The sequence below is a fragment of the Bufo gargarizans genome, chromosome 1 (genome assembly GCF_014858855.1).
Source record: "Bufo gargarizans isolate SCDJY-AF-19 chromosome 1, ASM1485885v1, whole genome shotgun sequence".
NCBI classification, from domain to species: Eukaryota; Metazoa; Chordata; class Amphibia; order Anura; family Bufonidae; genus Bufo; species Bufo gargarizans.
In genome coordinates, this window is record NC_058080.1 from 537,827,319 (window position 1) to 537,848,841 (window position 21,523).

The 21,523-nt window shown below is 49.7% G+C and overlaps 2 protein-coding genes across 2 annotated transcripts in view; one reads left to right on the forward strand and one right to left on the reverse strand.

The window, feature by feature from the left end:
- The window catches only part of RSPH14 (radial spoke head 14 homolog), a 213,975-nt gene that overhangs the window by 34,981 nt on the left and 157,471 nt on the right, over nt 1-21,523 (reverse strand). The gene's annotated exons all lie outside the window — the stretch shown is intronic.
- GNAZ (G protein subunit alpha z) overlaps nt 17,374-21,523 on the forward strand; it is a 124,357-nt gene continuing 120,207 nt past the window's right edge. Inside the window, exon 1 of the mRNA XM_044275495.1 lies at nt 17,374-17,536. The gene's annotated coding sequence lies outside the window, so the exon portion shown is untranslated. The remainder of the gene's footprint in view (nt 17,537-21,523) is intronic.

The following is a 21,523-nucleotide window of genomic DNA, read 5'->3' on the forward strand; positions in this document are numbered from 1 at the left end:
CATGTACACCCCGCATCGTGGTGTGGACCCATGTACTTCAATGGGTCCGCAATCCGCATTTTGCAGCCAAAGATAGGACAGGTCCTACCTTTTGCTGCACAGCCGCAAGGACCCGGAAGCACATCTGCTGACCTTTCATGTGGCAGAAAGACATACATGAGACATGATACATACATACACATAAACCCTCTCAGCACTGTAGCCCAAATGTAGCTACAGCATCAGCTCCTCGTAATGTTACATCACTGGTTTGGAGCCTAGTCATGGTTTGTGACATATCTGACATCAGAAAGGAAGGGATGTGCCTATGTGCCTCCATGTTTACAAGCTATAAGCAAACCCTGTGTGTCCCATCCTACAGTCATTGTATGTATCTTCCAGCTACCTCCCCCAGTAGGGAGTGTGTCAGTAGTTTTGACCATGATAAACTGCACTAGAGAGGGGCTGGAGCTTTTCGCATCAGGAGTAGTGTGAATATAAAACTTTATTCTGCCAGATTCTGCCCCTACAAATGCACCTGGGGCAGAGCTTCACTGTAATGTGCTGTCTGCCTTGAACTGCTTCACAGCCCCTCCCCTTTCCTCTGAGTGATATGTACTGGTCTCCTGGTTGGGTGCTACAGCTGTCACTCAAGAGCAGAGGGGAGGGGCTATGAAGCAGCTCAATGCAGACAGCATTTCACAGTGAAGTTTCACCACCGGTGCGCTTGCAGGAGCAGAATAAACAAGTTCATATTCGCACTACTCCTGATGATAAAAGATCCACAAATGGTATGTTTGTCCTGCTCTCTCCTACCTAGTGTTGTCAGCGGCCTGACATGGTCAAAATTGCTGCCAAGCTTTCTTTAATAACCATCTTTCATGATAGGATATACTGTTAAAGTATGTTTGCGGAGTTAAGCTGTAGTACCTATGGTGCCTGCTACTTGTAGGATCCATAGTATGGTGACAGGACGAAATGTCTGAAGTGGAATATGAATGTTACTGCTTTTCAGTTAGATATCACTCAGAACTCAGTGGGGAACTACAGGGCAGGAGCATTTAAAAACCAGGCGTCATCCAATTAACAGTGCCCGCAATATGACGTCTAATGCGGGTCTCAGCCAGAGTCCCTTCACTGTATTCTGCATGAACTCTTCAATACCCACTTAGATCCCACTGTGGTTGCAACTGAAATGTGGAAGTGTTTCTGTGAAGCCATAATAGGAGTGTCACTGCCAAAACAGGTCAATGATGAAGTGAGGCGCTAGCCCTTCAGAGCAGATTCTCAGTGTGCTTAGTTAGTGTCTGGCTCATTAGCATGCCCATGTTCATGTATCGACTATGCCTATGTTATTTTACTGTATGTATGTTGCACAGTGATGGATTTATTCCCCTGTTACACAGTCTGCTTATAATGGGTTAAATTTTTACAGAAAAGGAAAAATCAGCATGTATTGGCAGATGTCTATACCGAGGTTTATCGGGGATTGTGCATTCTATAGCGTACCTGTGTATGGCTAAACATGATTGTTTTCATATCTTTTACATAAACCCCATCCTCAGATAATGTCCACTCAGGCCTCATGCACACGACCGTGCCGTTTTTTACGGAAGCCGTCCGTGTGCCTTCCGCAATTTGCGGAACAGAACGAGCGGCCCATTGTAGAAATGCCTATTCTTGTCCGCAAAATGGACAAGAATAGGACATTTTTTGCGGGGCCACGGAACGGAGCATTGAAGTGCGGCCCCCACTGAAGTGAATGGGTCCTGCATCCGAGCCTGCCAAAACGGCAGCTCGGATGCTGACCAAAACAACGGCCGTGTGCATGAGGCCCTAGGCCTCATGCACACGACAGTATTTTTTCACGGTCCGCAAAAACGGAGTCTGTAGGTCCGTGATCCGTGACCGTTTTTCCTTCCGTGGGTCTTCCTTGATTTTTGGAGGATCCACGGACATGAAAAAAAAGTCATTTTGGTGTCCGCCTGGCCGTGCGGAGCCAAACGGATCCGTCCTGAATTACAATGCAAGTCAATGGGGACAGATCCGTTTGACGTTGACACAATATGGTGCCATTTCAAACGGATTCGTCCCCATTGACTTTCAATGTAAAGTCAGGAGTCCCTTTTATACCATCGGATCGGAGTTTTCTCCAATCCGATGGTATATTTTAACTTGAAGCGTCCCCATCACCATGGGAACGCCTCTATGTTAGAATATACTGTCGGATATGAGTTAGATCGTGAAACTCAGATCGGACAGTATATTCTAACACAGAGGCGTTCCCATGGTGATGGGGACGCTTCAGGTTAGAATATACTAAAAGAACTGTGTACAGGTGCTGCCAGGCAGCAGGGGGCAGACCCCCCTACCCTGTTTTTAACTCATTGGTGGCCAGTGCGGCCCCCCCTCCCCCCTGTAGTTAACTCATTGGTGGCTAGTGGGCCCCCCCTCCCTCCCCTGTAGTTAACTCGTTGGTGACCAGCCCCCCCTCCCTCCCCTGTAGTTAACTCGTTGGTGACCAGCCCCCCTCCCTCCACTGTAGTTAACTCGTTGGTGACCAGCCCCCCCCTCCCTCCCCTGTAGTTAACTCGTTGGTGGCCAGTGGGCCCTCCCCCCTCCCTTCCCCTTCTAATTAAAATCTCCCCCCCTATCATTCGTGGCAGTGGAGAGTACCGATCGGAGTCCCAGTTTAATCGCTGGGGCTCCGATCGGTAACCATGGCAACCAGGACGCTACTGCAGTCCCGGTTGCCATGGTTACTTAGCAATTTGTAGAAGCATTATACTTACCTGCGAGCTGCGATGTCTGTGTCCGGCCGGGAGCTCCTCCTACTGGTAAGTGACAGATCATTAAGCAATGCGCCACACAGACCTGTCACTTACCAGTAGGAGGAGCTCCCGGGGCTGGTCACCAACGAGTTAACTACAGGGGAGGGAGGGGGGGCTGGTCACCAACGAGTTAACTACAGGGGAGGGAGGGGGGGGCCCACTGGCCACCAATGAGTTAACTACAGGGGGGAGGGGGGCCGGCCGCACTGGCCACCAATGAGTTAAAAACAGGGGGGAAGGTCTGCCCCCTGCTGCCTGGCAGCACCTGCCAGGCAGCAGGGGGCAGTCATGTACACAGTTCTTTTAGTATATTCTAACCTGAAGCGTCCCCATCACCATGGGAATGCCTCTGTGCTAGAATATACTGTCGGATCTGAGTTTTCATGAAGTGAAAACTCAGCTCTGAAAAAGCTTTTATGCAGACGGATCTGCGGATCCGTCTGTGTAAAAGTAGTCTACGGCCACGGACCACGGACGCGGATGCCAATCTTGTGTGCATCCATGTTCTTTCATGGATCCATTGACTTGAATGGGTCCGTGAACCGCTGTCCGTCAAAAAAATAGGACAGGTCATATTATTTGACGGACAGGATACACGGATCACGGTCTCGGCTGCAAAATGGTGTATTTTCCGATTTTTCCACGGACCCATTGAAAGTCATTGGGTCCGCGAAAAAAAAACGGAAAACGGCACAACGGCCACAGATGCCCACAACGGCCGTGTGCATGAGGCCTTACTCTGTGACTTCTGTTTGCTGAACATTATAGTGTCCCTGTACTTTTACATACTTTTTATATGTCATAGTGACAAACCTAAGGCTTCGATCATAGGGGATCTTAGTGCTGAGACCCCTACCAATCGCTAAAACGAGAAGATAGAAGAGCACGACCCAGATTTATTAATATGTATATCAGGTGTGTAGCTAAAGGCTCATGGGCCCTGGTGCAGCAGTTCAGCTTGGGCCTCCCTTCCCACAGCGCTTTGTGGTCGGGGGCAGGGATGCACCTAGCCTTTCTGCTGCCTGAGGCAAAAATTGAAATGCCCCCCCATGCCAAATTCTCAACCTAGGCCCTTCCCTCGAGCCCTAATGCTAAATACATACTTGGAAAACACTACATACAGTGCTACACAGGGTAATACAGCGCCACATATGTATTACATCCAGTGACGCATCTCGTCTCTGCAGAGTTTGACAAACATCTTGGTTTCCTACTTTTCCATCATCCTCCCCACCTTCTCAACACCCCATCCTGCCACCCCTAATACTGTGTGCACTGTGCTCCCCAATACTATACTGCAGAAACAGATACCCCCCTGAAAATACTAGCACCACGCAGATAGAGCCCCCTTCGATAACTATTGGTACACAGTGTCCTAAAAAATAACTGCCCCCAGCAAATAGTGTCCCTGACTTTAGTAGTGTAAACACAATGTCCTGCAAAAATAATTGTGTTAAGCTGATATTGTGCCAGGAAGACCCTCATAGTAGTTCTGCCCAGAGTCCCACCAATGGAAATAATTCTCTGCCAGAGTGCATAGTGTTAACGGTGTTCCCAATAGTAATAATGCTTCCATTGTGCCCATACTAGTAATCATAGTTCCTCATAGCCCCCCAGTAGTAATAATTCTCCTTATAATGTGTCTGTAGAAAAATGCCCTGTTATAATGGGTGCCAATACAAAAAATACCCCCTTATTATGTGTTCCAGTACCCCCATATCAGACCCCATACCAGATTTTCAGATCAGACCCCCATATCAAACTTCAAATCAGAACTTTATATCACACCTCAGATCATACCCTGATATCACACCTCACATCAGAGCCCCTTTAGACCTCTATGTCAGACCCCTGTATCAGACCTCAGATCAGACCCCCTTTAGACTTCCATGTCAGAACCCCTTTTCAGTCCTCAGATCATACCATCTTTAGACCTCCATGTCAGACCCCCATATTAGACCTCAGATCAGAGTCCCTTTAGACCTCCATGTCAGACCCCTTTATCAGACCTCAGATCAGAGCCCCTTTAGACCTCCATGTGAGATCCCTGTATCAGACCTCAGATCAGACCCCCTTTAGACTTCCATGTCAGAACCCCTTTTCAGTCCTCAGATCATACCATCTTTAGACCTCCATGTCAGACCCTCATATTAGACCTCAGATCAGAGTCCCTTTAGACCTCCATGTCAGACCCCTTTATCAGACCTCAGATCAGAGCCCCTTTAGACCTCCATCTAAGACACCTGTATCAGACCTCAGATCAGACCCCCTTTAGACTTCCATGTCATAACCCCCTTTCAGTCCTCAGATCATACCCCCTTTAGACCTCCATGTCAGACCCCTATATTAGTCAAAAATTGGAAGGCACACCGTCTCAAAGTTAAGGAGTATATACCCCAAAGGGAGGTGCTCAATGGAGAGGCTGTTATGCCACTATCAAATATCTATATAGATCCACGGCACACTCAGAAAATGATAAATTTGAAAAATTATTGTTTTATTGTTGTATCCAACACCAACTTGGTTATTTGTATAACAAAGGAGCAGGGCCTTTGTAGACCCCTATATTAGACCTCAGATCAGAGTCCCTTTAGACCTCCATGTCAGACCCCTATATTAGACCTCAGATCAGAGTCCCTTTAGACCTCCATGTCAGACCCCAGATCAGAACCAAAATAAATAAAGTCACTTACCCCTCCTGCTCCGCCACTGCCCTCCAGGGCCAGCGGTCTCTGCTGCAGTCACTGTACCTGGTTTTCTCCTGGCCCGCATTGCACTGTCACCTGACTACGTACAATGTGAGGTCATAGTGCACGCTGTATGTCCTGATGCGCAATCAGGACAGTGCAACGCGGACCTGAGCTCCAGAAAAGACCAGGAAGGGTGAGTACAGTGCTAGTAGCGCTTCATTCCCGCACCTCCTGCATACTAGTGAGCGCTTCCATATGGAAGTGTTCACTAGTATTTCCTTTATAAGACACACTGCGTCTTACAAAGTGGAAAATATGGTAATTGGCGGTGTGCCATTTGCAAGGGGGACCTGGACCTGGCTTAGGAGCAATTGCGACCTCTGCAACCCCTATAGCTACCCCACTGATGATTATGCCAAAAGTGGCGCAATTTGGCAAATCAAGGTTTTCTACATTTTTTCCGTCATTCTCGACATGGGGGTCAAACTTAGCAGGAATGGGGTAGAGCTTCACATAAAAAGTGCAGACTTAGATGCACCCTTTTGCACCAACATTGTGTCACACGTCTGCAGTAAATAGCTCATTAGTCTCATTAGTAAGCCAACCAGTAGTTGGTAAGGAATCAGAGAAACGTGTCTCTCCCTGCACCACATGTATCATCCAGCCTGAGCCCCTGTGATAAATCTGGTGCAGGTGTAGACAGCCTGTCTGAGCTTACCCCATCGATAGGATTAGGGAATCTTGTGCAGGTCTAGACAGCCGGTCTAAGTTTACACCATGGTACAGGATTAGTAAATCGGAGTCACTGTCTCTGCTGAAGACGGACTCAATAGAAAGTGTATAAGCCTGTCTCCAGCAGTGTAAAGAGACAGCTCTGTCTGAGCACTTCTAGCTCCACTAATCAAAACCTTTTATATGACGCGAAGGCCTCATGCACACGGCCGTTGTTTTGGTCCGCATCCGAGCCGCAGTTTTGGCGGCTTGGATGCGGACCCATTCACTTCAATGGGGCAGCAAAAGATGCGGACAGCACTCCGTGTGCTGTCCGCATCCGTGGCCCGCAAAAAAAATATAACATGTCTTATTCTTGTCCGCGCTTTGCGGACAAGAATAGGCAGTTATATTAAAGGCTGTCCGTTCGGTTCCGCAAATTGCGTAACGCACACGGACGCCATCCGTGTTTTGGGGATCCGCGGTTTGCGGACCGCAAAAAAGGGAACGGTCGTGTGCATGTAGCCTATGAGATCTAAAATTTTTTTTAAAGTACAGGCACACTTTAAAGAACATGTCACCTAGATTTGATGTATAGAGCTGAGGACATGGGTTGCTAGATCACCGCTAGCACATCCGCAATACCCAGTCCCCATATCTCTGTGTGCTTTTATTGTGTAAAATTAGATTTTTTAGCCATATGCAAATTACCCTGATGTGTTCTGTACGTGAGATGAGTCCTCAGAATCTACTCCTTGCTCCCCGACGTCAGACAGCCAGAGCGCCGTAATCTCGTGATGCACGAGCTAGCGCATAGGAAGGAACACTATGAGGACACTGTGCATGCGTTAGCTCGCGCATCACGAGATAACGGGGCTCTGGGTGTCTGACGTTGGGGAGCAAGTAGGAGACTCTGAGGATGCGGGGCGGTGCTGGGCTCCTTCACGCTGGACTCATCTCACATACAGGACACATCTCAGGTTAATTTGCATATGGACCAAATAGGATTTTTTCCACAATAAAAGCACACAGAGCTATGGGGACTGGGTATTGCGGATGTGCTAGCGGCCATCTAGCAACCCATGTCCTCAGGTCTGTACATCAAATCCCGGTGACCGGTCAGTTGCATCTAATGTTAGTGAATGCAGTCATAAAGAAATCTAACAGGTCTGTATTTCTGGTGACTGTCATGTCATGGCGACTTGCGGGTCACAACTTGAGCACATTCTGCACATAAATGATCAGTAGCGCTTGTAGTCTACCTACTTGCATCTGGGATGATCAGCTACGACCTCTTCCTTCCCCTGTGACATCATGTCCATTAGTCACATGGCCTTTGTGCAGCTTAGTCCAATTCAAGTGAATGGGATTGAACTGCAATACTATACAATGTATGGCGCTATTTTGGTACACTTCCTAAGGATAGGTGAGGTAATCAACATTTAAAGGGTTTGTCCATGAAAAATACTCTACAATTTTCAACTCAGCCCCAGGATCTGAATACTTTTGTAATTGCATAGCCACTGAGTTATTCAATAAAATGTATCTGTATAGCGCCACCTGCAGTTTTTTTTTCTTATTTCTTTGTCCTGCTCACTGAGAAGGTCACACATGCTCAGATTCATCCTTCCACTTACCCCTGAGCTGTGATAGGGAGAGCTGAGACACGCCCCCTGAGCTGTCAGCTTCATATAAATCTAGCAGAGCAATGAATGGGGAGATCTCTGGACCCATGTGAGGGACAGGGCTGGTTCTAGCTTTGTTAGAAAGAGATTGTCATCTCCCGATCTGCACCAAATTTAGCACACAGGTACATCAGGTGTCCGGGAAGGTTTTAGACCGGGTCTCAGTTCTCTACCACGTACCGTTCCTGAGATATTCCCAAGTAAATGTATTAGCCAATAGGAGCTTGCAGCTTCACTCACATTCTAACTGCCATTCACACAGTCACATGACCCTTAATAGAAACTTGCAGGTCCTTCAGTCGTGACATACACAGTTACACCAGGTTTCCATAACAACTCAGCCATCTTTCTTCACTGTTAGGCCTCTTTCACATGGGCGTCAGTTTTTTTGCCCGGATAAGAGGCGGGTGCGTTGCGGGAAAATGCACGATTTTTCCGTGCGAGTGCAAAACATTGTAATGCGTTTTGCACTCGCGTGAGAAAAATCGCGCATGTTTGGTACCCAAACCCGAACTTCTTCACAGAAGTTCGGGCTTGGGATTGATGTTCTGAAGATTGTATTTTTTTCCCTTATAACATGGTTATAAGAGAAAATAATAGCATTCTGAATACAGAATGCATAGTATAATAGTGCTGGAGGGGTTAAAAAAAAAAAAAAGTTAACTCACCTTCTCCTCTTGATCGCGTAGTTCCCGGTCTCTTGATCGCGTAGTTCCCGGTCTCTTATTTACTACTTTAATGATGGACTACCGGCTAGGACCTGTGGTGACGTCAGATCACATGCTCCAATCACATGGTCCATCACCGTGGTGATGGAGCATGTGATCTGACGTCATCAAAGGTCCTTTACCTGTATTTAATGCTCACCACAGGTCCTGCTCAACAAAGGAGACACAAGGAGATGCCAGCTTCGCGATCAAGTGGACTAAGGTGAGTTAAATTTTTTTTATTTTTTTTAACCCCTCCAGCGCTGTTTTACTATGCATTCTGTATTCAGAATGCTATTATTTTCCCTTATAACCATGTTATAAGGGAAAATAATAATGATCGGGTCTCCATCCCGATCGTTTCCTAGCAACCGTGCGTGAAAATCGCACCGCATCCGCACTTGCTTGCGGATGCTATGCGATTTTAACGCACCCCATTCACTTCTATGGGGCCTGCGTCGCGTGAAAATCGCACAATATAGAGCATGCTGCGATTTTCACTCAACGCACAAGTGATGCGTGAAAATCACCGCTCATGTGCACAGCCCCATAGAAATGAATGGGTCAGGATTCAGTGCGGGTGCAATGCGTTCACCGCACGCATCGCACCCGCACGGAAAACTCGCCCGTGTGAAAGGGGCCTAAGGGAGCGTGGTGCTGTGGAGGTCACCTTTAAGGGAGTGTGGTGCTGTGGAGGTCACCGTTAAGGGAGTGTGGTGCTGTGGAGGTCACCGTTAAGGGAGCGTGGTGCTGTGGAGGTCACCGTTAAGGGAGCGTGGTGCTGTGGAGGTCACCGTTAAGGAAGGGTGGTGCTGTGGAGGTCACCGTTAAGGGAGCGTGGTGCTGTGGAGGTCACCGTTAAGGGAGCGTGGTGCTGTGGAGGTCACCGTTAAGGGAGCGTGGTGCTGTGGAGGTCACCGTTAAGGGAGCGTGGTGCTGTGGAGGTCACCGTTAAGGGAGCGTGGTGCTGTGGAGGTCACCGTTAAGGGAGCGTGGTGCTGTGGAGGTCACTATTAAGGGGTAAGGTGGTATGGATGTTACATTCTAAGGGGGCAGAGTGCTGTGGAAGTCTTATATTAAGGGGGCATGGTGCAGTGGGGGGTCACTCTTAAAGGGGAGGGGCCCTCTGCAGGTCAATGTTAAGTTAGGGGGCCGCTATGGAGGTCACTGTTAGGCATCTTTCACACGAACTATACGGATTAGGTCCGGGTGCGTTCAGTGAAACTTGCATCATTTTGCAGGCAAGTTCAGTCAGTTTTGTCTGCTATTGTGTTCAGTTGTTCAGTTTTTTTCCACGCTGGGTGCAATGCGTTTTTATGTGTTTTTTTACGTGCGTGATCGTGATAAAAAACTGAAGGTTTACAAACATCTCTTAGCAACTGTCAGTGAAAAAAACATTGCATCCAGACTTGTTTCTGGATTTTTTTCACGCATCAGTTCTGCGTTGTGTGAGAATCGCATCATGTTCTATATTCAGCATTTTTCACGCAGTCCTGGCCCCATAGAAGTGAATGGGGCTTCAGTGAAAAAAACACTGCATCCAGAAGCAAGTGCGGATGCAATACGTTTTTCACTGATGATTGCTAAGAGATGTTGTTTGTAAACCTTCCGTTTTTTTTTATCACGCGTGTGAAAAACGCATCAAAATGCATTGCACCTGTGTGGGGAAAAACTGAACAACTAAACACAATCAAAGACAAAACTGACTGAATTTGTTTGCAAATTGGAGTGAGTTTAACTGAACGCACCCGGAGCCAATCCGTATCATTTGCGTGAAAAGGGTCTTAAGGGGTAGGCTGCTGTGGGGGTCATTGTTAAGGGGAGGGGCTGCTGTGGAAGGTCACTGTTAAGGGGGTGGCCTCTGTGGCGGTCGCTGTTATGGAGGCGGGGCATTGTGGGTTGATTTAAAGGGCTTCTGTCACGCCACAACAGACATTATTTTTTTTTTTTTTGGCTAGTTACATTCATTATAGCGCGATATATGAGAATATAATGTTGTCACTTACTTTCATGCGGCCGTTTCTTGAGAAAACGAAGTTTTATAATATGTAAATTCGGTCTCTACCAGCAAGTAGGGCGTCTACTTGCTGGTAGCCACCGCAGAAAACCGCCCCCTCGTCGTGTTGATTGACAGGGCCAGCCGTGATCTCCTCCTCCGGCCGGCCCTGTCAGTATTTCAAAAATCGCGCGCCTCTGTTCATTCGGCGCAGGCGCTCTGAGATGAGGAGGCTCGTCTCCTCAGAACTCCCTCAGTGCGCCTGCGCCGATGACATCATGTGTAGACGCCCTACTTGCTGGTAGAGACCGGATTTGCATATTATAAAACTTCGTTTTCTCAAGAAACGGCCGCATGAAAGTAAGTGACAACATTATATTCTCATATATCGCGCTTTAATGAATGTAACTAGCCCAAAAAATAAATAAATGACTGTTGTGGGGTGACAGAAGCCCTTTAAGAGGCAGGCAACTGTACAGGTCAGTATAAAGGGGATAGGGCACTGTGGAGGTCACAGTTAAGGGGGCGGGGTTATGTGGAGGTCACTGTTAAGGGGGCAGGCTGCTGTGGAGGTCACTGTTAAGGGGGCAGGCTGCTGTGGAGGTCACTGTTAAGGGGGCAGGCTGCTGTGGAGGTCACTGTTAAGGGGGCAGGCTGCTGTGGAGGTCACTGTTAAGGGGGCAGGCTGCTGTGGAGGTCACTGTTAAGGGGGCAGGCTGCTGTGAAGGTCACTGTTAAGGGGGCAGGCTGCTGTGAAGGTCAGTTAAGGAGTGGGCTGCTGTGGAGGTCACTGTTAAGGGGGCAGGCTGCTGTGGAGGTCACTGTTAAGGGGGCAGGCTGCTGTGGAGGTCACTGTTAAGGAGTGGGCTGCTGTGGAGGTCACTGTTAAGGGGGCAGGCTGCTGTGGAGGTCACTGTTAAGGGGGCAGGCTGCTGTGGAGGTCACTGTTAAGGGGGCAGGCTGCTGTGGAGGTCACTGTTAAGGGGGCAGGCTGCTGTGGAGGTCACTGTTAAGGGGGCAGGCTGCTGTGGAGGTCACTGTTAAGGGGGCAGGCTGCTGTGGAGGTCACTGTTAAGGGGGCAGGCTGCTGTGGAGGTCACTGTTAAGGGGGCAGGCTGCTGTGGAGGTCACTGTTAAGGGGGCAGGCTGCTGTGGAGGTCACTGTTAAGGGGGCAGGCTGCTGTGGAGGTCACTGTTAAGGGGGCAGGCTGCTGTGGAGGTCACTGTTAAGGGGGCAGGCTGCTGTGGAGGTCACTGTTAAGGGGGCAGGCTGCTGTGGAGGTCACTGTTAAGGGGGCAGGCTGCTGTGGAGGTCACTGTTAAGGGGGCGGCTGCTGTGGAGGTCACTGTTAAGGAGTGGGCTGCTGTGGAGGTCACTGTTAAGGGGGCAGGCTGCTGTGGAGGTCACTGTTAAGGGGGCAGGCTGCTGTGGAGGTCACTGTTAAGGGGGCGGCTGCTGTGGAGGTCACTGTTAAGGAGTGGGCTGCTGTGGAGGTCACTGTTAAGGGGGCAGGCTGCTGTGGAGGTCACTGTTAAGGGGGCAGGCTGCTGTGGAGGTCACTGTTAAGGGGGCAGGCTGCTGTGGAGGTCACTGTTAAGGGGGCAGGCTGCTGTGGAGGTCACTGTTAAGGGGGCAGGCTGCTGTGGAGGTCACTGTTAAGGGGGCAGGCTGCTGTGGAGGTCACTGTTAAGGGGGCAGGCTGCTGTGGAGGTCACTGTTAAGGGGGCAGGCTGCTGTGGAGGTCACTGTTAAGGGGGCAGGCTGCTGTGGAGGTCACTGTTAAGGGGGCAGGCTGCTGTGGAGGTCACTGTTAAGGGGGCAGGCTGCTGTGAAGGTCACTGTTAAGGGGGCAGGCTGCTGTGAAGGTCAGTTAAGGAGTGGGCTGCTGTGGAGGTCACTGTTAAGGGGGCAGGCTGCTGTGGAGGTCACTGTTAAGGGGGCAGGCTGCTGTGGAGGTCACTGTTAAGGGGGCAGGCTGCTGTGGAGGTCACTGTTAAGGGGGCAGGCTGCTGTGGAGGTCACTGTTAAGGGGGCAGGCTGCTGTGGAGGTCACTGTTAAGGGGGCAGGCTGCTGTGAAGGTCAGTTAAGGAGTGGGCTGCTGTGGAGGTCACTGTTAAGGGGGCAGGCTGCTGTGGAGGTCACTGTTAAGGGGGCAGGCTGCTGTGGAGGTCACTGTTAAGGGGGCAGGCTGCTGTGGAGGTCACTGTTAAGGGGGCAGGCTGCTGTGAAGGTCAGTTAAGGAGTGGGCTGCTGTGGAGGTCACTGTTAAGGGGGCAGGCTGCTGTGGAGGTCACTGTTAAGGGGGCAGGCTGCTGTGGAGGTCACTGTTAAGGGGGCAGGCTGCTGTGGAGGTCACTGTTAAGGGGGCAGGCTGCTGTGGAGGTCACTGTTAAGGGGGCAGGCTGCTGTGGAGGTCACTGTTATTGGGAACACTGTGGATATCTTTTAACCTCACACACTAAATGATATGAAATAGTCAAAATATATCTGTGTGAAGCTGGGTCATCCCGCTAGTGTACTATACGATGTCTGATTTTTATTTTTTACATTAGTCATGGGATAACCCCTTTAACTCCTGAAAAAACTTATTTAACCCACATTATGTTGTTTTAATGCTTCTCTTCACAGAATGGAGGGACCAGTGGTCAAAGTGCCCGCCTGAATAGCCCCGGACAATATGTCTACTTGTATGTGACTATTCTCACTCGTCAGTAGCCAGTGACATGACATCACTCCCACCAAATAGCCCCCCAGCTTGGGACAACTGCCTGCAGACATTTTGCAGTGACCTGTTTTATCCCTGACAGGAGCAGCAGCGTTGATTAGGTTGGCACGGTGTGACAAGTGCTGTGTGTGGCACAGCGTCATAAAATGACATGCAAGTACTAACCCCAAGCATGTTCTGGCAGCGGGGGCAGCACTGCATGCACTGTATACCGTACATGCTTGTCAGACTATATATGTGTCCCAGAAGCCACATGCTGCTGTGGTCATGTGATGTGCAGTAGTGGTTGCCATGGTAACTGTTTTCCGTCTGTGTTACGGAGCAGTATAGAGCCACGTCACATTTCACCTCACACTTGTGTCTGCCCGTAGGACCTTGGGCGGCTCAACCGACATGCTGCAGTCTGCTCCTCAACTTCTCCAGTAGACCAATTACACGCCAACCCATTACGTCTACTGATATATATTAGTGGGGTTTCGCTTTGGTAAGCGGGCGCAGTACAGAGGCAAAATACAAGTTCTTAAAGGGAACCTGTCGCCTCCAAAACACATTACCTTACAGTAGCCCCCAGTGTGTTCCTAATCATGTTTTTTATTCCTCCACTGGTTGTTGTATACTTTATAAAAACACTGTTTATAAAAAAACTCTTTCAGTGACGTCATCGGCGCAGGCGCACTGAGGGGGTGCTGAGGAGGCAAACCTCCTTCTCTCAGAGCGCCTGCGCCGAATGAAGACAGGCGCAGGATTTTTGAAATGCTGACAGGGCCAGCCAGGAGGAGGAGATCGCGGCTGGCCCTGTCAATCAACAGGAGGAGGGGGCGTTTTTTTGCGCGGCTACCAGCAAGTAGACGCCCTACTTGCTGGTAGTGAAGCGATTTGCATATTTGAAAAGATTGTTTTTTAATGAAAAGAAGCCACAGACAAAGGTAAGAGCCCTATATAGGGAATAGTCGTTAAATATGGATTTGAACAAGCCCCCCCCCCCCCCCAAAAAAAAAAAGGGTTTTGGGGGTGACAGAAGCCCTTTAAGGTGAGTTAATTTTATTTTTATTTTAACCCCTCCAGCGCTGTTTTACTATGCATTCTGTATTCAGAATGCTATTATTTTCCCTTATAACCATGTTATAAGGGAAAATAATACAGTCTACAGAACACCGATCCCAAGCCTGAACTTCTGTGAAAAAGTTCGGGTTTGGGTACCAAAGATGCAGATTTTTCTCACACCAGTTCAAAACGCATTACAATGTTTTGCACTTGCGCGGAAAAATCGCGCATGTTCCCGCAACGCACCCGCACCGCCCGTCTGAGAGAGGCCTAAATATTGTCGCTCCTTAAGGCCTCTTTCACACGACAGTATGTCCATTTCAGTGTTTTGCGGTCCGTTTTTCACGGATCCGTTGTTCCGTTTTTTGCTTCCGTTGTGGTTCCGTTTCCGTTCCGTTGTTCCGTTCCGTTTTTCCGTATGGCAAATACAGTATACAGTAATTTCATATTAAAAATTGGGCTGGGCATAACATTTTCAATAGATGGTTCCGCAAAAAACGGAACGGATACGGAAGACATACGGATGCATTTCCGTATGCATTCCGATTTTTTGCGGACCCATAGACTTTAATGGAGCCACGGAACGTGATTTGCGGCCAAATATAGGACATGTTCTATCTTTAAACGGAACGGAAAAACGGAAATACGGAAACGGAATGCACACGGAGTACATTCCGTTTTTTTTGCGGAACCATTGAAATGAATGGTTCCGTATACGGACCGTATACGGACCGCAAAAAACGGCCCGCAAAACGGAAAAAAAAAACGGTCGTGTGAAAGAGGCCTTACTGTGCGTTGCGTGCCATATAGTGAAGCATATAAAAAGCATGCTTCTTCATGGTCACTGAACGCGTTTGTTTTGCGGTAACGTGACGCACTGCATGCATTGGTCTTTATTCTTACAGTAGAGAAGTAATTAATTATAGCTTTTTGTGAATTGGGACATTTAAACTTGCTTTTTTTTTTTTTTTATTCCAATTTAAATTTAGTCGGAGTCGGTTCATTTTTGCCGACTCCGACTCCAGGTACCCAAAATTGCCTCCGACTCCACAGCTCTGCAAAAAACGGACCGGTCGTGTGCATGTAGCCTTAATCTGTGGTTTCGCTATCCTCAGAGTCAGGTTGAAGTCAAGGGGGCAGAGGCCTCCTTGCCACAAGTCAAGCTAAGCCCGCCCCTTACCCTTTTCCATCGTGCGCTTCCCGCGCATGTGCAAACAGAGGAAAGTGGCCGGCTGAGTGCGAAAGCAGGAGACGGGATCGCGCAGTGACAAGGAGCGCACCGCGCATGCGCGAGACTTGCACAATGCCAGCCTCAAAGCAGGATGTCAATCACAGTAAAGGGAGGACGGTAAAGGGGCGGGCTTAGCTCGACTTGAAGCAAGGAGGCCGCATGCGGCTCCCAGCCCCCCAGCACAGCACAAAGCCTCAGATACCAAAAACAGAGACATCACTGCTGAGTCCAGCTGCCTATTTAAGGACACCAGCCCAGCCACACATGCTGGGAAGAAAATACCTGCCTTGCCAGACACAACCCCTGTGTCACAATATATAGATATAGATACACACAGTGTGTATATATACATATATATATATATATATATATATATATACACATACATATATCTAAGAAAATCTAGAAATCTAAAAAAGCAGTGGTGGTCTTTACCACCACAGGATCGCAGGGTTGCTTTAGGCATGGCAGCCTGCCCCACCGCCCCCCAGGAGCTCCACCACTTCCAACTGCATTTGCGACCATGGTGAAGCAGGGGTCTGTCAGATACCTGCTCCACCATTTACCCTGTGACGGTTAGTTTTGCACTGGTGGGCGCGATGCAGTGATTTCAGTGCACCTGCTGCACCGAGCTCCCAGATAGGCAAGATCTGCACCGAGAGATAAGTTCTACTCGTCATGGAACGTGGGCTAGGTGAGGATTTGTTCTGGAGACACTAAAGGGGTATACACGGGGCAGAGTCAGGTGAGGGGGGGGGGGGGGGGGGTGGAGGCTGTGCAACGCTGTATACACACGGACAGTCAGGTATGTACAGAGAAGGGATGCTCTGCAGTCCTGTATACACAGGGGCAGTCAGGTGAGTACCGGGGAGGGATGCTCTGCAGTGCTGTCAGGTGAGTACTGGGGAGGGATGCTCTGCAGTGCTGTCAGGTGAGTATCGGGGAGGGATGCTCTGCAGTGCTGTCAGGGGAGTAGCAGGGAGGGATGCTCTGCAGTGCTGTCAGGGGAGTAGCAGGGAGGGATGCTCTGCAGCGCTGTCAGGGGAGTACCGGGGAGGGATGCTCTGCAGCGCTGTCAGGTGAGTACCGGGGAGGGATGTTCTGCAGGGCTGTCAGGTGAGTATCGGGGAGGGATGCTCTGCAGTGCTGTCAGGGGAGTACCGGGGAGGGATGCTCTGCAGTGCTATCAGGGGAGTAGCAGGGAGGGATGCTCTGCAGTGCTATCAGGGGAGTAGCAGGGAGGGATGCTCTGCAGTGCTGTCAGTGTCAGGGGAGTACGGGGAGGGATGCTCTGCAGTGCTGTCAGTGTCAGGGGAGTATCGGGGAGGGATGCTCTGCAGTGCTGTCAGGGGAGTACCGGGGAGGGATGCTCTGCAGTGCTGTCAGGGGAGTAGCAGGGAGGGATGCTCTGCAGCGCTGTCAGGTGAGTACCGGGGAGGGATGCTCTGCAGTGCTGTCAGGGGAGTACCGGGGAGGGATGCTCTGCAGTGCTGTCAGTGTCAGGGGAGTATCGGGGAGGGATGCTCTGCAGTGCTGTCAGGTGAATAGCGGGGAGGGATGCTCTGCAGTGCTGTCAGGGGAGTACCGGGGAGGGATGCTCTGCAGCGCTGTCAGGTGAGTACCGGGGAGGGATGCTCTGCAGTGCGGTCAGGTGAGAGATGCTCGGACTGCCCCCACCCCCGAGAGGACGGCTCCGCCCCCCGCCTCTCTCCTCCCAGCGCCGTACAGCCCGGCCGCCTCCCCCTCCCCCTGTGTCACAGGACGGCCTCCCCTCCCCTGTCACAGGACACTGAGCGCCCCCCTGCCTGCTGGATGACAGGACGCTCCTACCGGCTCTCCACCATGAAGGGCTAATTAGCAGCACCAGAGAGGGGTCGCCCGTCTGCACCTATGGGAGCCATGCTGGATGCGCCCCAGAGGTGGAGGCTGCAGTAGGTAAGAGGGGCTACACCTCACCCGTCACTGACCCTTCCTCATCCCCATCGTTACCATAGCGCAGGGTGCGGCTGCTGTGCGCAGGGTGGGTGCTGCCAGCGCCGGATCCGTGCCCTTCTGCTCCATCTGCCGCCCGGTAACAGCTGTGATCCGCCGAGTGACGGGCACTGATTTCCGTTCGGTGTGCGGGCTGCTGCAGACCGGGGGCTGCGGTGTGGAGGGGACTGCGCCTTTAACTGTAGTGCCCATCCTGGTGATGGGTAGAAAGCCTTGCAGCCTGGCAACACATGGCATTCTCATCTCCCCAAATTCCTTAAACTGTGCCAGTCAGTGGGTCTATGGAAATCGCACTGCTGCCCACCGGTTTATGGAATTATGGCCGCCTCTAGTGAGACCTAGGCTCAGGGTCATGCGCCACTACTGTGCCCTATAGAGGGCACGGGTCATTCTGGGGTCTCCAGCATGCATCTAGGTAGCCATTGAAGCTTCTATCGGGCCTGTGGGAGGGGAAGGGTGGCATTGTTCTGCCATATGTAAAAATGAAAGGGACAGGGCACAGACCTGATTTTGCTGTCTGACAACCACTTATGGCTGGCATTACAGCGCACGGTAGTGGGTAGCGCAGAAATCTGCACGGTTATGTGGGTGACATTTGCTAACAATGCCATTTCTATGTCACTCAGGGCTTGTTGAAAGCGGTCTGACAACCCCTGAGGGCAATGTAATATCTGTATTCAGTGGTTGTCGCCATCTGCTAGATCTATGGAGGACGAGAAGCCATTGTACAGGAGAACAGCGCAGGGACTTTATTATGTTACTGACTGGCAGAAGAATCCGCTGCAGACCTTCTGATTCTGCCCTGGATTTGTACCGCCTGCAGATTGAGCCCCATTCAGCGGGCTGACGCCACCTGCCGCAGTTACAATTCACACCTCAAGTCACCTTTTCCGGGATGTTTTGTATGGTTTTCATGCAGTGCCAGTGTGTGCTTTATGGGTTATACAACGGTACATACACATGGATACTTCCAGTTATGTGCCCTCGTATATAAACCCGCCATCACCTTTACCAGCGGCACTCTATACTTTATTCTAAAGAATGTACGTTGGCATCAAGTGGCCACCTCTGGTTTAAAGTGGTATGTCCATGTCATAAAGGGAACGCTAGGACATGCCATTACTTTACGATGGGTGGGCTACTGAGAATGAAGGGGCTATAGCGCTGATTCCACGCTGCGTCCCCGGCTTCCTCTGCAGCCAGCCCCATTCACTGGCCCAGAGAGAGACTATGAAGTGGCTGCAGAGTTGTGGCCCCTTTATGATCAGGATCGGTGGGGGTCTTAGAGGTCAGACCTCCACCGATCATGAAGTGATGGCATATCCTAGCGATATGGGTTATATGGTAATATGCCTTTAAGCTCTGTAACAGTCTATTCCGGTTCACATTCACATACAGCAACCGGAGATACTGAAAGCTGAGGAACTGGAACTCAAATAAAGTTAGAAAGTGGCTGAGACGTTCATAATATGTTGATTAAGCGTTATTCGTATGCGATCGGGCAACCCCTTGATTAATTAGACCCACCACTCTCTATATGCATGGAGAAAGTGCTTTTCTGCGCACAGGGTTATTACATATGGAAGCCGACAATGCCGCCCTTTCCAGTAAAGCCTCATGCGCACGACCAGCTTTCTTTTCACTGTGCTATTCGTTTTTAAAGCAGATAGCGAACTGACCCCTACATATCCATCCGCCCTATCCAGGAATCTCACCGCAGGTCATACATGGTTTTCTATTGACGGGAGTGAGAAAAAATGGAATACACACATAAGCCATCCTTCTTTCAAGGGTCCATTTTTTTTCCAGATCAGAAATCGGACATGGCTGTGTACATGAGGCCTAACAACCGTAATGGCTCAGTGCCCATGCTGCAATGCACGGGCACCGGCCATGTGCACTCTGTATTGCTGTGCGGACCCATTGACTTGAATGGGTCTGCGATCGGTAACATATAGCCAAAGATAGAACAACTTTTTGTGGGGCGGAGGCACGGACCCGAAATCCCACGGAAGCGCTCCCGATCCTTGTGAAGTCCTATCTTCGGTTGTATCTTTCAGATTGCAGACCCATTCATGTCAATGGGTTTCTGGCAACATACGGTTGTGTGCATGAGCCTTTAAAGGGAATGTGTCATCAAAAAATGACCTATTGTTTTTAACATATTATTAAAGAATTATTGGTAAGGTTTTTTTTTACTTTTCCATGTTGACATCTATATTTAAACAAAAAACATAAAATCCTGCAGTTTTCCCACAGGTCACTAAGCCTAATAATAGGCGCCACTTCTTGGTCTGTACAGATCACTTGACTGCAGTTATCTGCTTAGCTGTCATTCTAATCCTGCCTGTAATGATATCACCTCTGTGTACAGATAAGACCGGATCCTCCATTCACAATAGGCAATACCACATGTTTTCTATTCCTTCCTTGTACAATGACCTCAGCACAGGTCACAGAGCGTGCCTAAAAAACCCTCCCACAGAAGTCAATAAGGTCCCCTCCTGACCATTGTGTCTGTCATTTTTTAATGGTGCGTAAATGCTCAGGGAAGATGGCCGCCCCCATATTAATGTGCAGAAAATAGAATTACAAAAATCTGCAATCAGAAAGACTAGAAAAAAGGACGTGTTACTATTTGGTTTTAACTGGCAGATAACATTTTTGGTGACACATATCCCTTTAGGTAAGGCCTAGTTAACACTTCGGTAATTTGGTCAGTCATTGTGAGCCAAAACCGGGGGTGGAGCCTCCGCAGAGAAAGGAAGGAGCCGCACCTGTTCTGTATTTTGGACCCGCACCTGCTTTTGGCACAGAATCACTGATGGAAGTCACTGACCAAATACTGATGTGTGAAAGCAGGCTTAGGCCTCATGCATGTGTCAGTGATCCACAGACGTGTGCTGTCCGTGTTCTCCAAGGACGGCACGCGTGCCCATTCATTTTAATGTGTGTATACACATATCAGTGTTTTAGCATGGTCCGTGGTTTTAGCACAGGCGCATTCCCTATTTTGCCTGTGTTTATGGATCTTTCACGCCCATTATAGTCTGTGGGTCTTTGAAAAACACGGACACCATCAGTGTTTTATCCATATTTCACGGACCATTAAGAAAAGATGCTAAAAAAATGAAAGGGGTTTTCTGAGACTTGATAACTGATGACCTATCTTTTGGATAGGTCATCAGTATCTGACTGGTGGGGGTCTGACACATAGGACCCCCGCAGATCAGCTGTTTGAGAAGGCACCAGGGCTCCCATGACAGCTTTTCCTAGGCCAGTGACGACACGTTCATCGTTCATGTGGCCCAGGAGCAGCTCAGCCCCATAAAAGTGAATGCGGCTGGGCGCGATACCAAGCACAGCCGCCATACAATGTACCGCGCTGGGCCATCTGTAAGAAGGGAGCGCCGCTGCCTTCTCAAACAACTGATTGGCGGTGGTCCCAGGTGTCGGACCCCCCACCGATCAGATACTACTCAGAGGATAGGTCATCAGTTAGAAAATCTAGGAAAATCCTTTTCATTTAGCCGTGCAGTGTCCATGGAACACGGATGACACATGGAGAGCAATAAAATGTACACATGGACCAAACACGGATTCTTCACAGAAATCTTAACAGATGAATCACTGACCATCTTATCACGGATTTCATCATGGACATGTGAATAAGGCCTAACAGAAGCAGCAGAGAAGTCAGCTCCATTGACTTCTATGGGGACAGCGACAAGAAGGATCAGATTTATCACATGCCCCATGCTGACGTATTCTCGTCAGTGTACCACCTTTCTGTACGACACTCCCTGCTCATCTGACATGTGATGCATGATCAATATGTCAGCCCAAAGGACGGGCTCCAGATGGCATCCTGCTGAAGTCCAGGAGATGGCTGTCACTTTTAATGAGGCTGCATGCGTTCACAGCCGGTCC